The 11,394-nt window shown below is 45.8% G+C and overlaps 1 protein-coding gene across 1 annotated transcript in view; it reads left to right on the plus strand.

The window, feature by feature from the left end:
* Positions 1-2,403: 2,403 nt before the first annotated feature.
* LUZP1 (leucine zipper protein 1) overlaps positions 2,404-11,394 on the plus strand; it is a 102,523-nt gene continuing 93,532 nt past the window's right edge. The window contains exon 1 of the mRNA XM_066270141.1: positions 2,404-2,501. The gene's annotated coding sequence lies outside the window, so the exon portion shown is untranslated. The remainder of the gene's footprint in view (positions 2,502-11,394) is intronic.

Below are 11,394 nucleotides of genomic sequence, written 5' to 3' on the forward strand. Positions count from 1 at the left end.
TGAGAAACTGAGGCGCAGAGACTTGAAAGTCCAAGGTCACACAACTGGGAAGTGGAGCTGAGATTTGAATCCTGATGTGTCCTGTGCCAAAGCTTTGGTGTGAATGAATGAATAAGTGGTTGATGAGGTCATAGGTCTCAGGGAAAATGTTCTGTCTCCTCAACCTCCCCGGTATGTCCTGGGTTCTGTCTTCCAAAGGTTTGCAATGCTTGGAATCTGTGGCAATGCATAGGAAGGACTCAGTAAAGGCCCTTTATTTGCTGTAGCAATCCTTTGGCCATGCCTTCTTTTCATGGGAAGTAGCATTTTTGAATTTCCTATTCTAAAAATAAGCCTCAGTTTGTTAGGGGCCCTTGAGGACCAGCCCAGGCATTTCAGGACAGCCATTTGCCTGTCCGCAGTGCAGGAAATTAATCAGAATCCCAAAGCCCTCTCCCTCTTCCCGCAGGCCAGCACTCTGGAAACCCCCAGTGCTTTGCTGCAGCCCTCCTAGAGGACTGCGGAGATGCCAAGGGCAATTTAACACAGATCCATCTCTCTACTGTAAGGAAAGCGAGAGGAGAAAGGCATGAGGGAGAAATGGGTCAGCTCTGCTGCAAAGAATTTGCAGAGAGAACTTGAAGCTGTTCCCACTTTTTAATTTTAATTTATTGATTTTTAGAGAGAGAGGAAAGGATAGAGCCAGAGAGAGAGAGAGAAAGAAAAATATCGATTTGTTGTTCCACTTATTCATGCCATTATTGGTAGATTCTTGTATGTGCCCTGACCAGGGATTCACCTGCAATCTCTCAGCATGTTGAGGCAATGCTCTAACCAACTGAGCTACTTGGCCAGGGCTACTGAAGCTGTCCCCACCTTTGAGGGGTGCCAAGTGATAGGTACACCCTGGCATGTCAGATGTGACTCTGCAGAATCTCCCCTGGGGTCTAGAAACTGGAATGTTGGTTCCTGTTCCAATGGCAATCCTCTGCAGGGCCACTTTCAGTGAGCCTCCTCCTCCCTCGGGACTTCAATGTAATGATTGGGCAGATTATCTCTAGGGGCACTATGTGGCCTTACAAGCTAGAAATAATAACAATGAAAATAAGAATGACACTACATGATTTGTGGAACACTTGTGGGTTCTGACCTCAAGGAAGGAAGAAAGTGCTAAGAAACAAAAGGGAGGTCAATTTGATACAAGTTAAAAACATGTTCATGACCACATGGGAGTTAAACACAATGCCATAGATATTCCAAGCAGGGACAGGGAGAGTCCACTTCTGGCTGGGGAAACTAGGAGTTGTAAGGTGAGATGAGACAGTGAGGGAAGAGCATGAGCAATGGGGCAGATGTGGGAAAGCAGTGGGTGTGCTAGAAGAAGTTTGGATAAACTTGACTCTGTGTGTGTGTGTGTGTGTGTGTGTGTAAGGTAGGAAGAGACCAGACCAGACCAGGGCTTTCACCTTTATTTCATAGGCAGTAATGAACTTACACAAGAGATGTCTCAAGAGACCAGCTATGCTGCTGCAGTCAGAGAGGAAGCAGTTCTCAGTGCATCTGTGCCCTGGCTTGTGAATGCAACTCTGTGCCAGTATGTGGGAGGGCATCTACCAGGAGAGTGTCCCTGGCTGTGTCCTATACATCGCTGGGTGGGGGTCTTGAGTTCCCTTCAAAAGCTCCCCTTCCCACTTCTCTGTGCTCTAGGTATCTTGCACATAGTAGGTCTATAGGAAATATGTTATAGAATTATTGGAGAGACTTTGAGATCATCTGGTTATCTCCCCTTCCTACTCTCAAGAAGTTGGAAGTGAGGGATGGGAAAAGACTTATCTAGGATCACACAATAAATTAATAGAAGAGTTGGGGACTGGAACTCATGTCTCCTGAGTCTAAACTGAGTTCCTTTTCCACATTTGCTGAGTAATAGAAATAGTATTTGTTGAGTGATTACTCCATACTAGGCCCTGGGCCAAACACCTTGACATGAGTTATCTCATTTAGTCTTCACAACCTTCCAGAGAGTGTCCCCCTTGAAAGGAGGAAGTCTTATCTCTCTTTTCTTTTTTAAACGTATTGATCCCTAGGTAAAGAGGAAGGGAGACAGACAGACAGACAGACAGACAGAATGAGGGAGAGAGACATGGGTTTGTTGTTCCAGTTATTTATGCCTTCATTGGTTGATTCTTGCGTATGGTAAGGATGCTCTAACCAACTAAGCTACCCGGCCAGGGCTTGTCTCCCATTTTGATTTCCCACCTAGGCTACAACTTGGCTGAGTCCCAAGTCTTGGGAATGGGGGAAAAAAAGCCAAAAAAACCTCCACACCAAAACCCGACGGAGGGGGCGGGGCGTATAAGTGAGCCCCACCCCTCGCCGCAGACCCCACCTTCTAGGACGCTGACGACAGTCTCTGGGCCCGCCCCTCATTGTCAGTCCCGGGGAGCCCGAGGAGGCGCCGGCCGCCGGGAGCTGAGTGCCGGAGTCCTAGGCGGGCGGGAGCGTGGGCCGGACTCGAGGAGGTGAGGGGTCCGCGTGGGGCGGCGAGAGCGCGGTGCGGGAGGCCGCGGCCGGCGGGCGAGGGGAGAGGAGGGCGCCCGGAGCGGGTAGCCTGCCCCGCGGAGGGGTTGGGGTACCTGGGGGCGGCGAGCGCACCCCGCGGAGAGCTGGGGGTGTGTGGAGTTGAGGTGGAGGAGAGTTTGAGTGGAGTTTGGGACGAAGAGCTGGGAAGGGAGATCTTTGGGGGCGAGACCTTGAGAATGTTTTTGGAGTTTTAGAAGGGGGAGGGAAGGTTCTGAGACACTTCGGTGGGAACGAGAATCTGAGGAGAAATGTTTGAGGTAGAGTTGTGTTTTCGGGGGGAGGCGGAGGGAGAGTTTTAGGGTCGAGTTTGGGATTCAGGGGGAGAGCGCGGGGAGCCCGGCGGGGGCGGGGGCGGCGCGGCGGGGCGGGGGGCCGGGGCCGTCGGGGAGGGGGCTGCGCGGGGCCCGCGGGCACCCGGGGAGGAAGGAAGTGATCTTACAGGAAGAGCCCGGGAGCTCCCGAGGAGGAGGAGGAGGAGGAGGAGGAGGAGGAGGAGGCGGGGGCCGAGGGAGGAGGGAGGTTTGGGAGCTCTAGGGCCCGCGTGCGGGGCCGGCTGCGGGACTGGGCTGCGGCGGCGCGGCCTGGGCGGGGAGGGGTCCCGTCGCCGCCGCAGCTGTCGGCCCGCCTCGCCGGCCCGCGTCCTGGCGGATGCTGGTCTCACAGCCAGACCGCCGGGCCAGGAAGGAATTTGAGGCATTCGCTTTGTTTAAGTTGCCAGTAGACAGTCCTGAGGACTAATTAATGGTGGAATCTGCAGGGGGACGCGGGCGAGCTGGCCCGGGGCCGCCGCCGCCGCGGTGAACTTTCCGCAGCGCACGCGGCCCGCTGCCCCGCGCACCCCCCGCCCCTGCCCCGGCCGGGAGAGAGCCATGGCTTCCCGAAGCGCAGGAGTGTAGTGCGGTTTCTAGGGCCGGTGGCCTCGGGCTGCGGAGACTGCCTGCAGGGAACCCGGCGTCCTGGAGCGGCCGGGCGGGAGTGGTTCGGAGCCCGGCTTAGCGCTCTGTGAGGTGCCTGCTGCGGTTTCTGTTAATAACCTTGGCGGAGGCACTGGGAGCCGAGAAAGACCATCTTGCTTTAGAGCATCTGTTTCTACATCGTCAGCCCCTTTCCTAACACTGCAGAGCTTGTTGTGGCTTGTTTCGGAAATGCCGAGACTAGTGCTCACACTTGAGGGTGGGAGAGGGGAAGAGAATACGCACCCCCCCCCCAAAAACACACACACACACACACGCTGCAGTGCGATCTCCACAGACCGAGACTGCTTGCAGATTCTCCGTCGCACCTTTGCTGACATGAATGACCTTGAGAAAACTGTGCTTCTAAGCTGCTGGTGCCTTGTCTGTCTGTCGGTTATGGAGAAAATCCTCTCTGGACTTCCCTTCCTTTGGGGAATATTTTGAGAGGTGGAGTTTGTTCAGGGCTTTTTACAAACTGCTGCATTTTTGGCCTAAGGAGCTGGACTAGTGTCAGAACCGGTGGAATTCAAATCACCTAGGAAGATTTTACTACCTCAGATTAGAGAGGGAGGGGTTAGGATTTTAGGGGGGCATGTCCCTTCTGAGGATCTGTACAGTATGTTCCAGATTGCTTTTTGTCACTTTGTGTGCAGGTTTGGTGGCATTCATGTAGTTAAATTGAATAAGCCCCATAGTAAATTCTCTTGTCAGAAATAATTATTTTGCTCAGAATTCCCCTTGGGGCAGATTAAGGTTTTGCTCCATTTACTCAGAAGAATTTTTCAAGTTTCTAAAATTAAATCACTTTTCTAAAAATAGTAACTAAAATTTGAAAAACTGGAAATAGTGGGATGGGAAGGGGGTAGAGTATGAACAAAGCAGCAAATACAGACAAGTTCATCGCCCTGTGATTACTAGTGAGGATCATGGATTAGTCCTGTTTAATAGGTACTTTCTTATTCTTAAATAATTTAAGACCTTGAAAGGGAACTAATCTCGTTCAGTTGCATACTCTGTGCCCAGTAATTGTACTAGGTGGTATATATCTTAGGTAGTCTTCACAACAGTGCTGTGAGATGGTAGTTGCCATCCTTGTATCATAGATGAGCAAATTGTGAGGATCAGAAGGTAAAGTGACTTTTCCCAAGTTTATATGTAAAACTAGTAAGAAGTGCAGCTGGAATTCGAACTCAAGTCTGTTCCTGAGGTCCATGGTTATCTCCATTAAGCATATTGCACTGGGAAAGGAGGCCTAGTTTCTAGGCTTTGACTCAGCCACTGGGTCACTATGGATTAAGTCAGGTTGATTTCCCAATAATGTTGCCTTCTTTTCTTCCAGCAATGTTGTCAGTATTCTTTTGAGATGTTCTAGTTTTTTTTATTATTTTTTTTTAAGATTTTTTTATTGATTGATTTTAGTGAGAGAGAGAGAAAGGGCATGGGAGAAGAATGGGAAGCATCAACTTGTAGTAGTTGCTTCTTGTGTGTGCCTTGACCTGGCAAGCCCAGGGCTTCAAACCTGTGACCTGAGCATTCCAGGTCGACACTTTATCTACTGCACCACCACAGGTCAGGCTAGATGTTCTAGTTTTTTGGTAGAAAAACAGATATATTGCTGTGGTAGTGGTGTGTTCTATATGCAATAGGTGCTTAATAAATTTTTTCCTTACAGGGTACCTGTGTGATCATAGATTGTATTTATGTAATGGAAGATGTTGGGTAGCTACCGGTTCTTCCATTGAGGTGACATTCATGATCAAAAAGGAACCATTTTTCGGCCCTGGCGGGTTGGCTCAGTGGTAGAGCATTGGCCTGGTGTGCAGGAGTCCCGGGTTCGATTCCTGGCCAGGGCATACAGGAGAAGTGCCCATCTGCTTCTCCACCCCTCCCCCTCTCCTTCCTCTCTATCTCTCTCTTCTCCTCCCGCAGCTGAGGCTCCATTGGAGCAAAGATGGCCCGGGTGCTGAGGATGGCTCCATGGCCTGTGCCTCAGGTGCTAGAATGGCTCTGGTTGCAACAGAGTGACGCCCCAGATGGGCAGTATTGCCCCCTGGTGGGCATGCCGGGTGGATCCCGGTCGGGCGCATGCGGGAGTCTGTCTGACTGCCTCCCCTGTTTCCAGCTTCGGAAAAATACATAAAAAAAAAAAAAAAAAAGGAACCATTTTTCATGTAACATGGCTTTCTGGGCTTTTTGTTTGTTTTTAGCTTATGAGTAAAGCACATTACATATAGGTAGGACCTACATAGTCAAGCTGGAAGATTTGGTATAAACATTGATATAGTTGCACATAATAGATTCTCAAAATATTTGCTGAATGAATGCCTTTTTTTTTTTAAATGAGAGGATAGGAGAGATAGTGAGGTAAACTCCCACATGCACCCTGACTGGGATCCATCCAGTCAGGCAATCCTTGTCTGGGATAGTGCTTGAATCAGTCGAGCTATCCTTTGTGTCTAATGCCCAGCTAAGACAAACCCGAGCTATTCTCAGTGCCTGGGGCGATGCTCAAACCAATGGAGCCACTGGCTGGGGGACTGGGCTGCTGGTGTGGTGAGAGCCACTGGCTGAGAGAGGGGAGAGAGAGAAGGGGGAGGGGGGAAGAAAAGCAGATGGTCACTTCTCTCCTGTGCCCTGACCTGGAATCGAACCTGGGATATTCACACTCCAGGCCGACACTCTATCCACTGAGCAACTGGCCAGGGCCATGAAGGCTTTTTAAAATCAGCTTTGTTGTGGTATAATTCACCTACAATAAAATTCATTAATTTTAAGTGTATACTTGTATGTAATCACCACTTGTTTGAACTGGTTAGTTTAAACAAATTGGTTATCAGAGTGATCCCCATGAATGTTATCAAGGTTCTATATTCAGATTCAATAGATTCAATACTGGTGTGTGTCATCAGTGGGAATACTAGAGATCAGGGTGCTAAATTTGTAGGAAATAGGGAAATCTTAGATATTTAATGGTGAGGTACATGTGGAGAAGAGAGAGGTAGAGGTGAGGACACTTGTCAAATAAGGGGAAAGACAAATCAAACTAGGTTGTCATTACTTTTAGAATGGGGAATATATTGGGGAAAAAATCAACTCAAAGGTTTATTCAAGAGTTGAGCTGTTATTTATTTTTAAAATGGTGTCTCCTGAAATACAAAAACATCTTTGAGAAGTGCTTACTATCCTTACGAAGTGCTTACACGTTATAATTGTTCAGATAATAATTTTTAAAAATTTTTACTTTTTTTAAAAAAGATTAAAAAAATTTTTTTTTTTAGACAGAGAGACAGAGAGAGGAGTGGGGGAGGAGTAGAGCAGGAAGCATCACCTTGTAGTTGCTTCTCATATGTGCCTTGACTGGGCAAGCCCGGGGTTTTGAACCGATTACCTCAGCATTCCAGATTGACACTTTATCCACTGGGCCACCACAGGTCAGGTCAGATAATTCTTCAGGGTGGAGATGCTATAAAACAGGGGTTGGGAACCTATGGCTCGCGAGCCAGATGTGGCTCTTTTGATGGCTGCATCTGGCTTGCAGACAAATCTTTAATAAAAAAGATAACGCTAAAAATATAAAACATTCTCATGTATTACAATCCGTTCATTTCCTACCATTCATGTTCATGGTTGCAGGTGGCTGGAGCCAATCACAGCTGTCCTCTGGGACAACACCAAATTTTTATTGGATAATGCATAACATACACGGGTCGTTGTATGGCTCTCATGGAATACATTTTAAAATATGTGGCGTTCATGGCTCTCTCAGCCAAAAAGGTTCCCGACCCCTGCTATAAAATCATTGAAGGCCTTGCCCTTCCACCTATGACAGAAGATTCTTAGTTTATCTCTAACTTGTTTTAGCTAAAATTCCACAAAGGGAATACATTAGGTAGAAATGATGTATTGCTGGGAAGACACAAGATTATTTTTTCCTTCTCATAATTTCTTGTCACTGAACCTGTCCCAGTCTGCTTTCATTTAAATTTCTATTTGAGGAACTGCTTGAAACCTGTTACTGTGCTTCTAGAAGAAACCCCATTTTTACCTCTTACTCCTTCTTGTTTCTCTTTATTCATTCTATTTCTGTATGTTCATCCTTTTCCAGCCATGAATCCTACGAATGGAAACTTAACCATCAGCCCTCCATATACCATTAAGAAATAATAATTAAATTAAAATACCAGTCTACCAACTCAGTATTTTGGGTTATGATAGGGAGAAAATAATAACTCTATGAGGTAGTCATTATCCTCATTTTATACATGAGGGAACTGAGCTCAGAGCAGTTACTGCCAGCGCTAATGAGGGGCAGACTTGTTTGAACTCAGGTGTCTGAGTGATGCTCAAGTTTGGGATCTTCCTATTTCATTACACTCTGGGGTACTGGAGTTGGGGAAAGAGGTACGGGGGCAAGGGAAGTGCTTGAAAACACCATATTAAAATATAAGCCAAAACATAACAAGCATTGTTAATCTGTTTAGTCATTGCAGTTTTCATCTAGTGTGTCCGTAAAGTCATGGTGCACTTTTGACCGGTCACAGGAAAGCAACAAAAGATGATAGAAATGTGAAATCTTCAAATAAAAGGAAAACCCTCTCAGTTTCTGTAGGATGATGTGGCAGCATGTGCACATGCGCAGATGATGACGTAACACCGTGTATACAGCAGAGCAGCCCATGGCCATGCCAGTTGAGATGTGGACGGTACAGAGGAAAGTTCAGTGTGTTCTGTGGCTTGCTAAATTTGAATCTGTGACCAAAGTGCAACGTGAATATTGGCGCATTTATAATGAAGTGCCACCACATAGGAATAACATTACTCGGTGGGATAAGCAGTTGAAGGAAACCCACAGTTTGGTAGGGAAACCCCATTCTGGTAGGCCATCAGTCAGTGACGAGTCTGTAGAGGCTATACGGGATAGCTACCTAAGGAGCCCTAAAAAATCTGTGCGTGAGCCCACATCAAACTGCACTGAATAGGTTTGAAAGTGGGAGAGTTTTCCTTTTATTTGGTGCAGATATCACATTTCTATCGTCTTTTGTTGCTTTCCTGTGACTGGTCAAAAGCGCACCATGACTTTACGGACACACTGTATTTCTTTCTTAATTTCTGGCGATACCTCCTTACATAAAGAATTTATAGCTAATCCTGTATTGCAAAACCCCCTTTTCAGATCCAGCATTTATTCTTTATAAATATGGTACTTTGTATTCGCTGGCTGATTTTACTCTTCACCCTATTTTATGAGTATCTGAAAGTGGCAGGTTAATCTAAGATCGTACATATTTGCATATGTTCCTCTATTTCTTTTCTTTCTTTTAAAGATATAATTTATTGACTGTACAGAATGGGGTGGGGAGAGCAAGAAATATCAACTCATAGTTGCTTCACTTTAGTTATTCATTGGTTGATTCCTTGTGGTATGTGTCTTGACCCGGGCAAGCGTAGGGGCTCAAACTGGTGACAGCATTCCAAAGCAACGATCTGTCTGCTGGGCTGTTCCTTTATTTCTGTTTTGTCTGGATAGAGTAATTTTTTTTTTTGAGTGAGAGGAAGTGAGTAGAGGGAGAGAGAGAGAAAGAGAGAAAAGCACCAATTCATTCCATGTAGTTATGTACCCATTGATTGCTTTTCATACTTGCCCTGACGGGCTCAAACCAGCGACCTCTCCTGGCTGTGCTTGCTTGGGAATGAAACTAGGGAATGAAACTATCCACTCTATCACTGTCCAGGGCTGGATAGAGTAATATTTTTTTTTTATTTTTTACAGAGACAGAGAGAGTCAGAGAGAGGGATAGACAGGGACAAACAGACAGGAACGGAGAGATGAGAAGCATCAATCATCAGTTTTTCGTTGCGACACCTTAGTTGTTCATTGATTGCTCTCTTATATGTGCCTTGACGGTGGGCCTTCAGCAGACCGAGAAACCCCTTGCTCGAGCCAGTGATCTTGGGTCCAAGCTGGTGAGCTTTTTGCTCAAACCAGATAAGCCCGTGCTCAAGCTGGCGACCTCGGGGTCTCAAACCTGGTCCTCGACATCCCAGTTCAACGCTCTATCCACTGTGCCACCACTTGGTCAGGTGATAGAGTAATATTCTTAAAATGTATATTATGTTATTAAAAACATGCATATAATCTTTAAAATTTATTACAATGTTTTATTAATGTATATTATACATATACAGATATAGATATCATAAAAATACAGTTTGATGACTTTTTCAGAAAATGAATATAGCCATGTAACCAGCACTTAGATCAAGAAACAGCATTACCTAGTCTTTTAGTTTCCTTCTGGTTCCTGACCCCCTTCCACCCACTGCCCCCCAGGGTGACTTCTAACCACGTAGATTAGTTTTATCTCTTTCTTTTTCCCCCCAAGATTTTATTCATCTTAGAGAAAGGAAAGAGAGCGAGGGGGTGGGGGGAGCAGGAAGCATCATCTCCTATATGTGTCTTTTTTTTTTTTTTTTTTTCCTATATGTGTCTTAACTGGGCAAGCCCGGGGTTTCAAACCAGTGACCTCATTGTTCTGGGTCAATGCTTTATCCACTGCACCACCACTGGTCAGGCCTTATCTGTTTTTGTACTTTTGTAAAAATGGAATCATACAGCATATAATCTTTTGGTCTGACTCCTTTTATTCAACAGTATGTTTATGAATATGCACTTTTTATGGTTTTCCTTTGGGCTTAGAGTAAAATCTAAATTTAAACTCTTTATCTTGGCCTGTAATGCCTTATATATAACCTGGCCACTGCCTGCCTCTTTAATTTTTTTTATTTTTTATTATTTTATTTTTTTACAGGGATAGAGAGAGAGAGTCAGATAGAGGATAGATAGGGACAGACAGACAGGAACGGAGAGAGATGAGAAGCATCAATCATCAGTTTTTCGTTGCGACACCGTAGTTGTTCATTGATTGCTTTCTCATATGTGCCATGACCGCGGGCCTTCAGCAGACTGAGTAACCCCCCGCTCGAGCCAGTGACCTTGGGTCCATGTTAGTGAGCTTTTTTGCTCAAGCCAGATGAGCCCATGCTCAAGCTGGCTATCCTGGGGTCTTGAACCTGGGTCCTTCCGCATCCCAGTCCGACGCTCTATCCACTGCGCCACCGCCTGGTCAGGCTGCCTGCCTCTTTAATCTCATTGTCCATTATGCTTTAGTCACAGTAACTTCTTACTTACTTACTTATTTATTTATATATTTTTAAACTCAGAAAGTTTTTTCACACTTCAGTGTATGGTGTGGCTTTTGTCTGGGGCTGCTCTCTCTCTCTTTTTCTTGAGAGAGAGAGAGACAGGCAGGAAGGGAGAGAGATGAGAAGCATCATCTCTTAATTGAGTCACTGTAGCTGTTCATTGATTGCTTCTCACATGTGCCTTAACGGGGGTGGCTCAAGCTGTTCCAGTGACCCTTTTGGGTGGCTCACTCTTTATTGAACACTCTTTCTCCGGTTCTTTGCCTGGCTGGCTCCTTCAAGCCTTAGTTTATGAATAGAGATACTTTCCTCACCATCCTTTTTGCTAGTCCTTTCCCGTTATTTCCTATTACTGGTGTCCATTGCCTCCATTTTTAGCACCTATTACATTTTATAATGATATATCTGCTTGCATTATTATTATTATTTTGTCTTTCCCACTGGACTTCACAGGAGCAGGGAACTCATTGTTTTTGTTCACCAGTGTATACCTAGTATCTAACACAGTGACTGACATGGAGTAGGTTATTTAATAAATATTTAATGACCACATACCCAATTCAGCACCTTTGTTCCCATTATCTTTTGTCCTTTCTTTTATGCTGTTTAAACCAATTAATCTTTTCTGTCCTTTACGGCTCAGCTCAATTACCCTCTTTGAAGTCTATCCTGA

This window comes from Saccopteryx bilineata, chromosome 3 (genome assembly GCF_036850765.1).
Source record: "Saccopteryx bilineata isolate mSacBil1 chromosome 3, mSacBil1_pri_phased_curated, whole genome shotgun sequence".
Lineage (NCBI taxonomy): Eukaryota > Metazoa > Chordata > Mammalia > Chiroptera > Emballonuridae > Saccopteryx > Saccopteryx bilineata.